Consider the following 17,031-nt stretch of genomic DNA (forward strand, 5'->3'; position numbering starts at 1 on the left):
CAGCTGCAGCACCTAAATCTCTGTACCCAAGCTTAGAACCTGGTGCTACTGCACCAGTCCTACCCACATATCATGATCCTCTGATGATGCCAGACACCCCACCTTATAGACCAGGTGGTGCAGGGTTAAAAGAGGGCCAAGATCCAAACAGGGATACCAAGAGGACAGAAGGGTCCATGCTGGTAGTCGGGGGATCTGCGAATGTGCGTGTGCTTGCAAATCTAGAAAGTAATGTGTATGTGCATGTGTGCTTTCACTAGTGACCTTGTATCCCTACCAGCCAAAGAGGAAGAAGGGGACCTGGCTGTCTGTGTTTGTTTTATATGAATCCTATATGTGGGTGGTGTTGACAACAAACGCCTTGCCTGTGGCAGTCTGTGTGACCAGACATGTCAATGTCCTGTGTATATCTCTGGGATATGTACTCAGCTTTGCTACTGGTTGAGCCTGCACCGGGGAAAGTGGCAGCCCCATCCCCCAGCCTGGGCAGAGACCCCAGGTCCCGGGGGCTGGGCTCCAGTGGCCAGGCAGAAGGGTCCTGGCCACGGCTGCTGGAGGAGGCAGCCACGCTGCTAACATCCCTTCACAGTTTTGTAGCCAGCAGGATTTGGTCAAGTTGTGAGTACTCCCGAGATTACGTGTATATAATTCTTGTGACAGGGGACTGATCCTTTGCTAATGTGCCTACAGTGTTAAATTTGTAACCAACCTTTTGAGCTTTATGCGGGCACCCAAACTGGACCGTGCTAGTAAATCCTTGGGTTAATTGGAACAATTGGATTGAAAAGATGTTTATGGAACATTAGAAGGACCAACAGGAGGTGTAAATGGCTCAAACTGCAGACCTAGTGACTGGGATTTGTAGTTTGGGAGATGAATAGAGGCTTATTCAGAGTATGTACAAGACTTCTTGTAAGTAACAAATCACTTCCACCTATCAAATCGAGAATGATATTGGCTATAAAGCAGGAGGAAACATGAGTGGATCAGGATAAGGTTGAGATCTCTACAAATTGAATTTCAAAATTAGTGAAGAATCCGTTAGAAAAGGGAAATGCACAGTTGCAAAGGAACAGCCTCATCTTACACAGATTTAAACCTGATGGAGCCAAGTAGTAGAACTGAGTATTACAGAGGAAACTGGTGAGTTACAGGGGAACAAACATCACTTAACTCTACAAATAATGTACCTAGTGGAAATTTAAATCTCCTTAGGCAGATGCATGCCATCATGTTTGTAAACAAGAGGTGGCTGGACAGGACAACCCAGAGTCAGCCAGTTTGATTGCCAGTGGCACAAGAGATGCTTGTCTCCAAGGATGCTCAGATAAGTCCCTGATCCAAGGAGATATATGATTGATTTTGTAGTTCTTTTTTAACCTTTTCCTCCCCTAAGGAGCTGGGATCCTTCTGGGGTCCTTAAAAGATTCTGCCCTTAAAAATGACAACAATCCGGGCAAAGGGATGGGCCAGGTGACAGTTTCAGTTCAGTCCTGCACGACACCCCCACCCCCCCGAATGTCAGCGCTAAAGGCAGCCGCGGCAGCATCACTCCGCAGTGAGGGGGGTCAGTGTTGGGGAAGGGGCTGAGATAACGTTCAGACCCTCCTGCTGGAGAGCCAGGGATACCAGGCTCATTCACCAAAGCAGCAGGAACTTTTCTTTAAAAGTTTCAGTTCATACTGAATACAAGCTAAACCTAACTACTCAACCACCACTGATTGAGATTAGGTTTTTAAGGCTGAAGAAGGTGGGGTTGCTCAGACTCCTGTGATGTGCCCAGGGATTTCTCCCTGGGAGATATTCCTGAGAAGACAGTAAAGGAGAGGTAGGGGAAACTCTCCTACTGCTTTTATTAAAAAAAAAACCAAAAAACCAAACACCAAAAAAACCTTCTCTCCCATCCCAGTTTCAAGCTATCACTTCACACTAATTGTACTACAACAACCCAAGGAGGCAGGAAATACCATACTATGAACCTGGCTGGAGTGATTTACAGTTCCCTGCAAACTGCAGGCAAAACAGCTTTGGGAGTACAGCGAGAATAATAAGAGATATACCTGCCCCCTTGCTCGAGTGACCAATTCAGTGGCCTACACCAGCAAAGGGGGGATGATTGCAGCTCTATGACAGGATTGGTTTGCTCAAAAGTTTTGATTGGTTTGCCCCAATTTTTTCTTGTGCACATATTTTTCAGTTATTTGTCTATTCTCAACATTATTTTGGAATGGGATGGGAGCAATAGAATGCTTTAGTGAAGTTACTGAGCTAATGACTACATCATTAAAATGTTGGTATATCTGAAGATACAGCTAATACTGAAAAAGGAAAATTAAAGAATTGTAACTGCTCAGCAGTGGTAATTTGTGACTGAGGAATGATCTGGCATGGAGGGCCCAACTGCAGAAGGGGCTAAACTGGCTGGAAGCAGGAATGCCAGAGACAGAAGGATTCCCTGTAAGGGAGTGAAGTTTCCCTTGGTGGTAAGAAACAGCTGCAGCATCCTCTTGTAGCTATCTTGGAATGTGCTTACTCAGGGGCCACCTTTGGGCAGCAGAGCTGGTGCTGGGGGATGGACCCAAGGGTGTGCTGAGGCTCCCCATGCAACCGCTCACAGAATTGGTGCTGGTGCAAGTGTATATATGGAATCAGCTCATGATGCATCTTTGCAGACTCCTTGTAGAACCGCTTATGGCGGTAGGACTCTGTCCAGTGCATTGTTCATTAATTATCTTTTTAATATTTAAGCACAAACATGTGTTTAATTTGCCTCAAGGGGTACCATAAAAATTCCCTGACAAGGCCTTTTCTGTTTCTCACCCCACCCCACCAGCGAGTAGACTGGGGGTGCACAAGAATTTGGGAGGGGACACAGCTGGGACAGCTGACCCCAACTGACCAAAGGGATATTCCATACCATATAACACTGTGCTCAGCAATAAAAACTGTGGGGGGGGAGGGAGGTTGGCCAGGGCTGCCATTGCTCAGGGACTGGCTGGGCATTGGTTGGTTAGTGGTGAGCAATTCTGGGGGTTTTTTTGCATCACTTGTTTTTCTTGGCTTTGTTTGTTTTTTCTTGGGATTTTTTTGTTTGCCTTTGTAGTTTTCTTTTTTTTTTTAATTACTTTAATTTTAATTTAATTTAATTTTAATTATCTTTTTTTTTAATTACTAATCTGTCTTTATCTCAACCTATGATTTTTCTCACTTTTACCCTTCTGATTCTCTCCCCCATCCCACTGGGTGAGGGAGTGAGCGGCTGTGTGGGGCTTAGCTCCCTATCAGGGTTAAACCATAGCAGTCCTTTTTTGTGCCAAATGCGTAGCTCAGGTTTGAGATAACAACAGATTTGACAGCAGCAGATTCAGCATATGAAGGCATTCAAGCTGCTTCAGAAGTAGCTGGTACTGAAGCACAGCTCATCTTGGCACCTCAATTGCCTGTGCCAGGCAAGGATGTTCAAAGGGAGGGTGTGACTGTTCACTCAACTGCTCAGATTTTTGGCTAACACAGCTCATGCTAAGGCCTGATGTATGCTGGGAGCAGTGCCATTAGGTCAAAGCAAGGGCACCACATAGGCAGGACAGGTGGCCAGAAAGAGCTAAAGGGCCGTTATGCAGCTATTATCACCTGCAGCTTGCTGTCTCCTGCAGCCCTCATCTTTGCATATTGAGTGTCTGGCAGTTTCATCAGAATCTGCTAACTCATGGAAATGGCATAGACCAAACTTCCAAGCTGGAAGGTATAAAAATGTCAGCTTACCCCAAAAGTTTTGAAGCAGATCGCAGCAACTGGATTGCTGAGGGTTTCGTGCTTCCCAGTGTGACAGGGGATGCCTGCACCATGACCGAGGAGGAAGGATGAGCACGCTCATGGCCAGCTAGGTAACTATTTGCTCATAGGTGCACAAGTTACGAGTTATAAGTTGTGAGTTATGAATTGGAGAACTTACGAGTGAGAAACCCCATGACTGAAGTGGTGAATTAGTGAATTCATGTGATTGATAGACTAGTCTGTGCAAAGGGGACTGAGCCCTTGTTTGTCATGTTTCTTTGTTTTCTTTCCTAATGAGCTCATAAAATGAAGTTTAATTTACAGAGTACGTTGTCCTGTAAATTTGAGAGATCAAAACGGACCGTGACAGAGTCCCCTCTATGCATCATGCAACTGATGCTAGTAAGTGGGTCACACTGATAACACAACGGGCTCGAATAGGAAACTCTGACCACCCAGGAATCTTGGAAGGCCAAAACTTTGGAGTGTCACCAGAGGAGGTGACTCATGCTGAAGAGGCCCCACTATATAATAAACTGCCAGAATATGAGAAACAATATGCCCTGTTTATGGATGGATCCCATCATAGTATGGGAAAACATCGGAGGTGGAAAGCTGCTGTGTAGAGTCCTACAGGATGTGATGCAGAAACTGCTGAAGGAAAAGCTGAATCGAGTCAGTTTGCAGAGGTGAAAGCCATCCAGCTGGCTTTGGATATTGCTGAACAAGAAAAGTGGCCAATGCTCTATCTCTATACTGACTCATGGATGGTGGCAAATGCCCTGTGGGGGTGGTTGCAGCAACGGAAGCAGAGCAACTGGCAGCGCAGAGGCAAACCCATCTGGGCTGCCGCATTGTGGCAAGATATTGCTGCCTGGGTAGAGAACCTGGTTGCAAAAGTACGTCACGTAGATGCTCACGTACCCAAGAGTCGGGCCACTGAAGAACATCAAACCAACCAGCAGGTGGATCAGGCTGCTAAGATTGAAGTGGCTCAGGTGGATCTGGACTGGCAACTTAAGGGCGAGCTATTTATGGCTCAATGGGCCCATGACACATCAGGACATTTGGGAAGGGATGCCACATACAAATGGACTTGTGACTGAGGGGTGGACCTGACCATTGACACCATCGCACAAGTTATCCATGAATGCGAAACGTGTACCATAATCAAACAAGCCAAGCAGCTAAAGCCTTTTTGGTATAGAGGACGATGGCTGAAATATAAATATGGGGAAGCCTGGCAGATTGATTATATCACACTCCCAAAAACCCGTCATGGCAAGCATCACGTGCTTACAATGGTGGAAGCGACTACTGGGTGGTTGGAAACATACCCTGTGACCCATGCCACTGCCCAGAATACTATCTTGGGCCTTGGAAAGCAAGTTTTATGGCGACACAGCACCCCTGAAAGAATTGAATCAGACAATGGGACTCATTTCCAAAACAACCTCATAGACACCTGGGCCAAGGAGCATGGCATTGAGTGGGTACAGCACATCCCCTATCATGCACCAGCCTCCGGGAAAACTGAATGATACAATGGACTGTTAAAAACTACGCTGAGAGCAATGGGTGCTGGGACGTTCAAGCATTGGGATACAAATTTAGCAGAAGCCACTTGGCTAGTTAACACCAGAGGATCTGCCAGTCGACCTGGCCCTGCCCAATCAAAACCCCTGTGCACTGTGGAAGGAGATAAGGCCCCTGTAGTAGGTACAAGGAACTGGCTGGAAAAGACAGTCTGGGTTATTCCTTCCTCGGGAAAAGGCGAATGCATTTGTGGGATTGTTTTTGCTAAAGGACCTGGGTGAACTTGGTGGATAATGCGGAAGGATGGGGAAGTCCAATGTGTACCTCAAGGGGATTTAATCCTGGGTGAAAATAATCCATGTTTCAAGTTGTATGATGCCAGTGTTACGTGATGCTGTACATCACTGCTGTGGCTGCCATATGTCAAAGGTATTATAGCAGGAACCCCTTGCTGCTAGCCAGGCTAGAGGCAAGGGGAGGAATTTATTGCAATGTTAAACCCTATGGCCTGGTCCAAAGGGAACAGGGGCAGAGATTGTAATGGATATACCTTTAAATTCTTTATCTTTAAATTGTCTTTAAATTGTTGTAACCCATAATTTGAGTTGCATGTTATAGGAATTACTACAGCAGAAACCACCCAAACCAATGAAGGACGAGCCTCACAAGAAGCAGTGCAAGTGCAGCAGCGACCTGACCTGAGCTGGCTTTGGTGTCCAGTAACTCCATGCAACACACCACCTCTCCTGTCCTGAGTGACCACCGTCACAGGTGGAGCCCAAAGTCATGGACTCAGTGGAAATTTTACAGATATTTTACGGGGGTGGTCTAGACTAGGGGAATGATATCTGTGTATTATATCAAAGGATGGGAAGGGGAGTGGTGGTTAATGAGGACATATTGGATAGTGTGGGACCCAAGCATGATGTAAATGGTATGCAATAAAAGGTGGAGAATGTACTGGTTTTGGCTGGGGTAGAGTTAATTTTCTCCATAGTAGCTTGTATGGGCTATGTTTTGGATTGGTGACCAAAACAGTGTTGATATAACACAGGGATGTTTTCGTTATTGCTGAGCAGTGCTTGCACAGAGTCAAGGCCTTTTCTGCTTCTCACACCACCCCACCAGCGAGGAGGCTGGGGGTGCACAAGAAGTTGGGAATGGACACAGCTGGGACAGCTGACCCCAACTGACCAAAGGGATATTCCATACCTTATGACACTGTGCTCATTGATAAAAACTGGGGGAGTGGAGTTTGGCCAGGGCTGCTGTTGACTGGGGACTGGCTGGGCATTGGTCAGTTGGTGGTGAGCATTTTTTGGGTTTTTTTTTTGCATCAGTTGTGTTTCTTGGTGTTAGATTTTTTTTTTTCTTCTTTGTTGTTTTCTTTTTTTTTTTTTAATTATTAAACTGTCTTTATCTCAACGGATGAGTTTTCTCACTTTTACCCTTCTGATTCTCTTCCCCCATCCCACTGGGTGGGGGAGTGAGTGAGCAGCTGTGTGGCACTTAGCAGCCTACTGGGGTTAAACCATAACAACACATATAAAAAACTATTGCATTACAGGAACAAGCCCTACATATGTTCCTTAACCAAACTGCAAGAACAGGTAGAACTTTTGTAATAAGACTGTGCATGGAACAGAAAGGCAAAAATTGCAGCAAACTTATCAATTGAGACCCCATCATATGGGACAAAGCCCGTATTACAACTTCAGGACAGGATCACCTAGAATATGAGCAGCAGATCACATGGGAAATAACCCACCAATTGAAACAGGGGCTGAACCATCAAGGCACAATTAACCTTGTCATTTAACATAATGTAGAACAGATGATTTGTTTAAGTTTACAACTGCCAAGTACCTTAGACAGTTTGCAGAGATGCTTTCTTTGAATGTTCCCCCACAACCACAGGAGTGCTACACCTAATGTTACACCCAATTGTAGTGTTGTTCATACTAACTGAATTATGTATTGTCTATTTCTGCTTATGTGGTTACACACAGTATACCACCTGCTAACTACAGCAATTTATCAGGTGGGATGACCCACATCCTTTAGAAATCTGTGAGGCAGAGGTTGCCACAGCACAGCCTAACTAGTGAACAATTGATTGCTTCAGTCCAGCCAGGAGACGGGCATCTCCACAATCAACTACTGCACTCACAGAAGTGTCAGGATATTGCTGCGTAGTCATTGTTTGCTACTAAACACTTAAAGATATTGATATAAATATTGATAGCATAAGCTGAGGGATGGAATGTCAGAGTGAAGCCTGCCCAGAAGTATTACCTAGTTAAAGTGACACCTTGACTATATCAGCCCAGCTCTAAGTCATTAGACAATTTGGGTATGTGCTGGGAGGGAGAAAAAAAAAACTAACAAAAAACCCAAACAAAAAACCACAAGCACAGACAATTGTTGTGGAGGAGCACATTGGATTTACATGGCAAGGTTTTGGTAGTGGGGGCCACAGGGGTGGCTTCTGTGGGATGAGACCAGGGGCTGCCCCTGTACTAGACAGAGCTGGTTCCATCTGGCTCTGTAATGGACCCACCACTGGCCAAAGCTGAGCCAATCAGCAAAGCTGGTGGCACCTCTGTGATAACACACAAAGAAAGGGGAAAAAACCAAAACAAACACCACCACTACTACAGAGCAGTTGTGAGACAGGAGGGAGGGGGAAGAAAAAAAAAAAAAGAGAGAGAGAAACAACTCTGCAGACACCAAGGCAAGGTCAGTGAAAGAGGAGGGGAAGGAGATGCTCCAGGTGCCGGAGCAGAGATTCCCCTGCAGTCCATGGAGAAGACCATGGTGAAGCAGGTAACCTGCCTGCAGCCCATGGAGGACCCCCACACTGCAGCAGGTAGATGTGCCCCGAAGGATGCTGCAGCCCGTGGAGAGCCCATGCAGGAGTAGGTTTTCTGGCAGGAACCACAGTCCACAGGAAGGACCCATGCTAGAGCAGTTCCTGAAGTACCGCTGCCCATGGAGAGTGCCCACACTGGGGAAAAAGAGCGAGGAGGAAGGAGCTGCAGAGACAGTGTGTTACGAACAGATCGCAACCCCCATTCCCCCTGTGCTGCTGGGGGTGGGGGTGTTTGTTTCTCACCATGCTACTCTATTTTTAACTGGCAATAAATTAAATTATTTTTCCCCAGGTCTAGTCTGTTTTGCTTGTGACAGTAATTGTTAAGTGATCTCTCTGTCCTTATCTCAACCCATGAGCTTTTCCATTGTATTTTCTCCCCGGTCCTGTTGAGGAGAGGGAGTGAGAGCGTGACTGGGTGGGCACGTGGTAGCCAGCCAATGTCAACCCACCATAAGGAGGCTTATCCAAAAGCTCTGGATTACACCTGCCCTGCTCTAATGGTTGAGGTATGTGCAGGAAAGAAACAAAGAAGCACAGATAAACTTTTAATAACTTCACATCCTTAGAACATTTGGAGCAGGAGACTAAAAGGTGATAGTAACTCATGTACCATACCCATCCCACTCAGTGACATAAAACTTATTTAGCAAGTGCTGTGCTTCTGTAACTACCTCACCTCTAAATTCCCACGACATACCAAATATCAAACTAGAAAGAATATTAGAACAATCCAATGCTTCTATGCTCAACTGTGAAGCTGCTACATGGACTTGTTATACAATGTTCAAGGCACTATACAGTTCAAGCATTTTGAGTTATAGCTGACAAAGTATAGCATTACCAATTGTGAGAGTTAGTAATTCATTTTCTAGTCTATTTTTCTTTCTATAACATATAAATTTGCTTTACATGCTAAATTGCTCCTTTTTAGGAGTTTAAAAAGGCTCAGAAGGCATTGCTAGAGAATTCAGATGAGAAAATTAATGGATTAGCAAGTTAAGCAGTTCAAGCATTAAATTTGACACTCCTCTATATACCTTATATCAAGCCCTCTACAAAGAGGAATTCAAGTAACCTAGACAACATTTTTGCTTGCATATGCAAATGCTGCAGGGAAAAAACTAGCAGAAAAATTATGTAGAGAGATCCCTGTCTGATAAATAACTATAGAAATCACCTCTGATTTATTTACATCTACAGTCTCCTCAATATTTAAGCATTTGGGATTTTTCCATAATAGCTTCTTAAAAAAAAAAAAAAACCCAAACCAAAAACCAAAAGAAAACTGGCTAATCTTTCTGTTCCAAGGAGCAATGAAACTTTCTAAATATGTGCTACATGAACTAGTAACTAGCACACAAAAGTAAAGAAAGAAACCAACTAACCATAGAAGTCGTTAGTAAATCCTTTTTGTTTCTTGGAGATTTAGTATCTGGAAGGTTTCTTGGCAATATGATTTCCCCCTCCTTGGCATAACTGCTGCAAACTGTACCTCCTTCCCCCCCCCCCCCCCAGCAGTCTACAAGGTTTTGGGGGGGGGGGGGGGGGGAATATGAAGAAATTCCTGAAATTGAACAGTGGTTCTGACATTTTCTAATTCTTCCTCCTTAAATAAGAAACTAGTTACCATGTTTAAAAAATTAGTAGCAACTTATTGGTATAGGGAACCAGTTATTTTTTCCAAAGTTAACTGTATGAGCCTTATTTTAATTAGGAGAACAGAGGTTATAGTTGCAACTTTAACATATACTTTTCAGAAAGTCATTTCCCCATTACTACTTGGTTCAAAGCATCAACAACTGTTGAGCAAAATAATCAGGTGGACAATTCATCCAATGACAGTTTTGACACAGGACTGAATCTCCTCTTCAAAATGTCTGATGAGCAAACAATGCAACTATGCCAGCATTAGTCAGTTATCCTCATAACTAGTGCAAACAGAAGATGAAATAACGTTCTCTGTCATCTGCAACAACTAAAGTAATTCCAAAGAGGTACCTGATGTATTAAATTGGTGAAAAAAGGTACAGAAAATAGTGATAGGTGCAGCCAACATACCACAATCTTTTAAAAATTCTCCTCTTGCAAGAAGTGGGGGAGGATGGTTCATTGTTTCGTAAAAGCCTCTTCTACAGCTCATTTCAGTCAATTTTACTTACTTTTCCATGAACTAAATTTTACAGAAGTATTAAACCACTTCTGACAGTGGTCTTCTCCAGGTTCACAAAAGATGTATTCTTCATTTCAGTTCAGGTAAATTCAGTACTGCTTTATAAACTTTTTATCACTTTCCAAACTGTGTATTTTCCTTTTCTAGTCTATAAGCAAGAGGAAGATCAAGAAGCTGAGATACCTCAGTAAAAAACAAAACCAAAAACACCTCCAGAAACCAGTTCAATAATTACAGATACTAGCTCTTCATTAATGAAAACAGTTAGATTTGCTTCCAGAATTGTTTTCATGTATTAAAAACTGTTCATTACATTTGGGTTTCTTCTCTCCCCTTCAACATTACTTTCTTTTACCCTATCCCTCCTCAATCCCCACAAGTAAAAACAAGTTTTGAGCAAAAGGCATTTTTTCTCAAATAAGATTTTGATGAAGCACTTCTTGATTCTAGAAAGGCAAAAGTGGAAAGAATAGAAACCACCTTATTTTGCTACCTGCAAAAGATAAAATAATTAGAAAAATTAAGTGACTTAGCTAGATCAATGCAGGAAATCAAATCTAGATCTCCTGTATATCAGTCTGTTACCTCAACCACACACAGAGAAAAGCAGTTCCTCCCAAGTCGCCCATCTCAAGCACTACAAGAAAAATACAATAAAAGTAAGTTAATTTCAGAAACCTGCTCAAATGATCTTGATAGAAGATGACTGGGGTTTTAATAGACTCCGCAGCTCTGCTACCCTGATATTTCTCTCATCTGCACTCATCTTTTACAACTGAAAGTTTGAATATCAAATTCAGAAGGGATACTCTCAGTGCTCAAAGAAAGTGTCACAGAGGTTTATAATAGCATAACTAGTTGAGAAGACAAATTATCACTTAAAAGGATTCACCCAAAACCTCAGGGGTACACTACTCATCTGCCATGACCTTTCCCCACAGATTTTGTTTGGAAGTCTCCCACTCTAACTCTCTTTCTACTCTGTGGGATAAGATGGTTTTCTACCTACAGAGAATAGGTTTTATGTAAGTGCTCATTTTAAAAAAAGAAAAAAAAAAAAGAGGAAAAAAAAGAAGCAAAGCTGAATCCAAGTGTTACTTAATCACTGACTTATGAGCAAGCTTTTGAAGAATAGACAGATGATTCGAGAACACATGACAGCATGGGGAGAGAGCAGCCAGAGCCATGGAAGTCACAGATCTAAAATATTTGCTTTTTTAAATTATCTTAATTTCACAGAACGTCATCTTCTTTCACTACAAGATAGCAGAAAGAGAAGTTCCTGGTCTATCTCATCTAGGCTATTCATTGTTTTAAATACTTCTATCGCATTGCTTTTGCGTACTTCAGAAAGGAAGCTAGTAACCCCACTGACTATCAGCAGTGCTTGCTTATACAGACTTAGACCATGGAAAATTCCTCCAATGAGAAAGCACTAGAACATACCTTGTAGGACATGACCCTATAATGATAGTAAAATGAACTAGTTTAAAGTAACGCAGCTCTTTAAGCAGCAAGGGCAGGATTCTACTTTATTAATGGTGGTAGTAGTAGCAGGCCCCCCCTACATTAGAGATAAATGATCAGAGAATAACTTGCTAGATCTCATATCAAGTAGAAATTTTCAGCTTCTACTACAATAAGAAAACCACATTTAAAGTGTGGTACTATAACATCACGAGTTTGACATATCTATGCTGATATAATCTTGTAGGAAGTTATGCCTCAATTATGCTGCACTGCCTATTGGCAACATACATTAAACTATCAGGGACACCGGGGGGGGGTGTGTGTGTGTGTTGCAATTCTCATGCGCAGTGAGAATCAATAATAATCACAGTCAATAGAGCTATTCATGTACAAAGGAAAAAATGGCCTGCAATACCTAAGCACAAAGATGAAAGTTTTAGCTTCTGTTTTGATTTTGTCAGCCTGAAGGACTCCAAAAACTTCATCTAGAAACCATTTTTTAAAAGGTAAGAATTTGTTTTAGATTCTAATCCTGCCCTCACATTTATGCAGCAACATGGCAATGAATACATATTACTTCTACTATCTGATATTTTTGGTCCCCACAACCTAAAACCAACTAAAGCACTACAAATGGCTATATGTTGAAAAGCAAAAAAGAAAAGCAAAAAAGAAAAGCAAAAAAGAAAAGCAAGAGATTCTATTTCCCTGCCGCACTCATGCCTTTCACCTCCACTCTAATACTAATAAGTGCTACTCGTAATAACAGATGGTTAAGAACATTCCATAAGCAAACATAATTCTCATGTTGCAGGCTTTTGTAGCTTGATTTTTCTTAATTTAATAATAATAAATATTGTAAGTCTATGGTTTAAACTAACAAAGAAAAATTCAACCCCTTGTTCCATTAAAATCCATTCAGATAAATCATGCTTTTAATAGCTGTTCCATGGTTAGATTCTCACAAAGCTTAGCCTAGAAATTAGCAGCAAGATTTCTCTTTAACTAAAAGCATTATGGATTTTTAATATCCACACACAGGAAACAAGACTTTCATATTTACCTCAGAAAATCCATACCACTTTACCAATCCTGGAAGAGCAAGGAAGGGCACAATTGACTACACCAGAATTTTCGCCTCTGGCATCACTACTCCATCACATTCAGTGTCACAGAATCTCCTCCAAAGCATTACTTCCTATTATCTAAATATACAGTGGGACAGCTACAAAACAAGTAAATGCAGAGTGCTCCCATTCTTGCCAAAGATATAAGGAATTACAAACTTCTAACTACACATTTGGAGATAACATCAAGTTTGCTGATGATACCAAACTGGGAGGTGCTGTTGACTCTCTCGAGGGACAAGAGGCCTTGCAGAGGGATCTAGATAGATTGGAGAACTGGGCAATCATCAATGGCATGAAATTTAACAAGTCCAAATGACAGATTCTGCACCTGGGATGGAGTAATGCTGGACACAAGTATAGACTGGGAGAGGAGTGGCTGGAGAGCAGCCCTGCAGAAAGGGATCTGGGGGTGCTGGTCGACAGCAGGCTCAATAGGAGTCAGCAGTGTGCCCTGGCAGCCAAGAGGGTGAACCGCATCCTGGGGTGCATCAAACACAGCATAACCAGCCAGTCAAGAGAGGTGATGATCCCACTGTATTCAGTGTTGGTGTGGCCTCACCTTGAGTACTGTGTGCAGTTCTGGGCCCCACAATTTAAAAAGGATGTGAAGGTCCTTGAATGCATGCAGAAGAGGGCAACAAAGCTGGTGAAGGGGCTGGAAGGCATGAGAAGCATCTGAGGACACTGGGTTTGTCTAGTTTGGAGAAAAGGAGGCTGGGGGGCACTCTCATTGCTCTCTACAGCTTCCTGAGGAGGGGAAGTGGAGAGGGAGGTGCTGATCTCTTCTCCCTGGTATCCAGTGACAGGATGCCTGGGAATGGTTCAAAGCTGCTCCAGGGGAGGTTCAGACTTGACATTAGGAAGCATTTCCTTACCGAGAGGGTGGTCAAACCCTGGAACAGGCTTCCTAGAGAGGTGGTCGATGCCTCATGCCTGCCAGTGTTTAAGAGGCATTTGGACAGTGCCCTTAGTAACATGCTGTAACTTTTGGTCAGCCCCGATTGATCCAGCATTTGGACTAGATGATCACTTTAGATCCCTTCCAACTGAAATATTCTGTTCTATAACAAGAGGACCTATGGATACTGTATTAAAGTAAATATAAAACTGAAAGAGTAATTCTAAACAGGACATCTCTCCCCTCCAATATACCACAGCTATCTTTTCTTAATAACTAGCTGTACTAAATCTACTTTCCCTGTCATTTTTTTTTTTTTAAACGAAAGGCCAATCTATGAACACCATCTATAATAGCCTTATAAAAGGCTGGCCTTGTATCTGTTAGAAGACAGAATAGTCAGAAAAACAGTACTGGTATTTTAAGTGATCACTGCATATCACTGAACTACATCTAAAAAGGTCCAGTAAACCTAGACCATGAATTCTAGGATTCATATTATACAGCTAGCCTCAGTCAGCCATTACTTGGTAAAACGGTTTGGCCTCGAAGCTCATAAACCTCTTAAAAAAAAAAAAAAACACAAAGCAAACAAAAAAACCCACACACACCAACAAAAAAAACCAACCCAAAATCAGAAAAACAAAAAACAAACAAAACAAACCGCCATAAACCTCCCCCGACCCCACCACAACCAAATTACATATTCCGCCCCCTTCCCCATGAACATAGGCTGCTTCTTCCAAACAAACCGTTTTGCATTTCACCCATTAGACATACATAAAATCCTTCTCAAAATGTATTAGAATGCTGGATTTACTGCTTTTGTACAGTTTTCTCCACGGTCTTGCATTAATACTTACTGGAGACTTAAATTTTCAGTGTAAATATACAGAAATACACCGACAGAGCAGAATCACTCAGTTACTGTCCTTAGAAGTGGTGACAGTCACTCGCAAGTAGTAAGGAATAGTTTTTAAAAGAAATGACTGTTTCTTCTTCTGTTTAGACTGTGGTTCCATAGAACTAACAAGAAAAATATTTGAACTACACAGGCATACAATCTTGAATTCTTACATAGTTAATTATTGAAAATCTTATAATATCCTACCTTAAATTAAGAATTGGAGAAAAAGCTGAAACAAATGGAAAAATATAAAATCTGTTTTGAACTAGCTGGACGGAAGAGCTGCATGCACCATTAGAAATTACTGCAATTAAAAATTATAGGTAAGCAGACTTCTGGGCACTCACAGTGGTGGGCTTTTTTGGAGGCCTTTTTCGACTCAAAAAATAAACATGCACCTCATTTTTTATTAGTTGCATATCACAGTTTTAATACCTAGAAAATAAACATTCTTTGCTATTTTCAGCATTTTAAAAAATATATATTACACATCCATTTCTCGAAGCATGACAAGTACAGGCTGCAGAGATAAGGACAGTCAGTTCAGATTTTGAATGCAATGTGGTAGAATTTAAACCATTGTGACTGGAATATTTTAGGGAGCAAGTTGGTTGGGAGCCTGTGAGCTATGTTTAAAAAGAATAATCAAAATCCTTGCCATATAGATGTATTCTTATCACCTGACATAAGGTAATGCATAGTAAAGATAAGAATCAATGCTACATGTCTGATCTGCCCCACACCCACATTAGCTCACCCTTAATAATATGCAGAGTTTGGGAAAAATCTATGCCTTCCAGCCTTTCTACTTTAGTTTCTTAGTGGCTATGACAGTTAGATCCATAGGGAATGCTAAGATAAACTATAATTCTCCAGCCCAATAAGGCCACAAAAAGGGAAAGAAAAAAAATTTCTTTCACCCCAGGCTCAAGCCCTCAGTCTCTTTCCAAATGCAGCATTACGTGTAATGATAGTGAAACAAGCTGCAGTAAATGGCTTCTGTTAAGACTAAACTTCCCAGGAAAAAAAGGTAAAATATTTATGGCTGCACCAACCAGTAAGATAACTTAAGCAATCCACACCCTAATTGCACCAGAACCTATACAGATGCTCCTCCAGGAAGAATCAAGAGGTCTCCCTTTCCTAAAATTAGTATTTGATACTAACAGCTGATTAGCTCCCTCTCCCAGCTCAAAGATGAAGGGAAGCTTACAAATAGGGGTAGGAAGGTCTCCTTTCCCTTGAGCCCCTCCCACAAGCCAGCAGTCTAGTAGGACCCCATCAAGACACGTCTTCACTCCCTGTCCTGTTGCAACCATGTTCTGCTTGCTCAGCAATTAGTTTCCTCTTGACCTCTATTTCTCCTTTTAATCAGAGAAGGAATAAAAAAAAATTATGGTAGAGTATAAATAGTTCTATACAGTAATATTCCATACATCTCTCAATATTATTAAAATAACCCAGTACACATAGTTATTTGTTGAAGCCACTATTTGCAGCTGGACCTAAGGCATTAATACATCTTTATATCTTTCACTGCAGCTTAAAAAGCAGATGAAAATTTCTCTCATACACACTCAGAGTCGTACAACCTACTGTCATCCATTCCCATGTTCTCATTGGTGCATGATTCACACACCAAGTACCTGCCCCAGCACTGCACTCCTGATGCTAATGGCTGCCATTGCCTCATTTTTTTTTCAGTTGCAGCATCCTTAACTGAAAAGAAATCCTGTGAAGCAAAGAGTATACTCCTACAACATTACACAGTTTATACACATCACAGATTCTAATATACCCCCAGCACAATACACATGATCCTACATGCAGCCATCCAGACTCTCCTACCGTTACTCCAAATGAGCCCTATCCTTCCTCAGGAAAGCTTAGCAACTATCATCAGTACAACATGCAAATACATTTGTAACCGACAGGGATTTCCCCCCCCCCCCGTACATCTTATTCCTAGTCCAATCCTCCCCCTATCTAGTTCAGCCCTAAAAAGAGCAGCCGCCTTATACCTTGACTGGATTCCGTGCGGACTACCTCAGCACGCAGGACAGCAATTATGACACCAGTGAAATTGACAGCACAAATAACGACAGGAAGCCTAGGAAACAAGTCTTTCCTTCAACTGCTGCTATCTCCAACTCCACCATCTTCTTTCTCCTCCTACTCTGGCAATCACCAGCAGAGCCTGCTCCTGCCTACTCCTCTCTTACCCCGCCTCCCTCCACGTGACCAGCTTTCTCTCTCCAGCCTCTAACACAC

At 42.4% G+C, this 17,031-nt stretch overlaps 1 protein-coding gene across 7 annotated transcripts in view; it reads right to left on the minus strand.

Moving 5' to 3' along the window:
• LOC104021135 (amyloid-beta A4 precursor protein-binding family A member 1-like) overlaps positions 1 to 16,916 on the minus strand; it is a 104,177-nt gene extending 87,261 nt beyond the window's left edge. For all 7 annotated transcript variants that reach the window (XM_087762979.1, XM_087762977.1, XM_087762980.1 and 4 more), the window contains exon 1: positions 16,782 to 16,916. The gene's annotated coding sequence lies outside the window, so the exon portion shown is untranslated. The remainder of the gene's footprint in view (positions 1 to 16,781) is intronic.
• Between the last annotated feature and the right edge of the window lie 115 nt (positions 16,917 to 17,031).

The sequence above is a fragment of the Nipponia nippon genome, unplaced genomic scaffold (assembly GCF_047370975.1).
Source record: "Nipponia nippon isolate SJK-2023a ecotype South Korea unplaced genomic scaffold, ASM4737097v1 scaffold_27, whole genome shotgun sequence".
NCBI lineage: Eukaryota > Metazoa > Chordata > Aves > Pelecaniformes > Threskiornithidae > Nipponia > Nipponia nippon.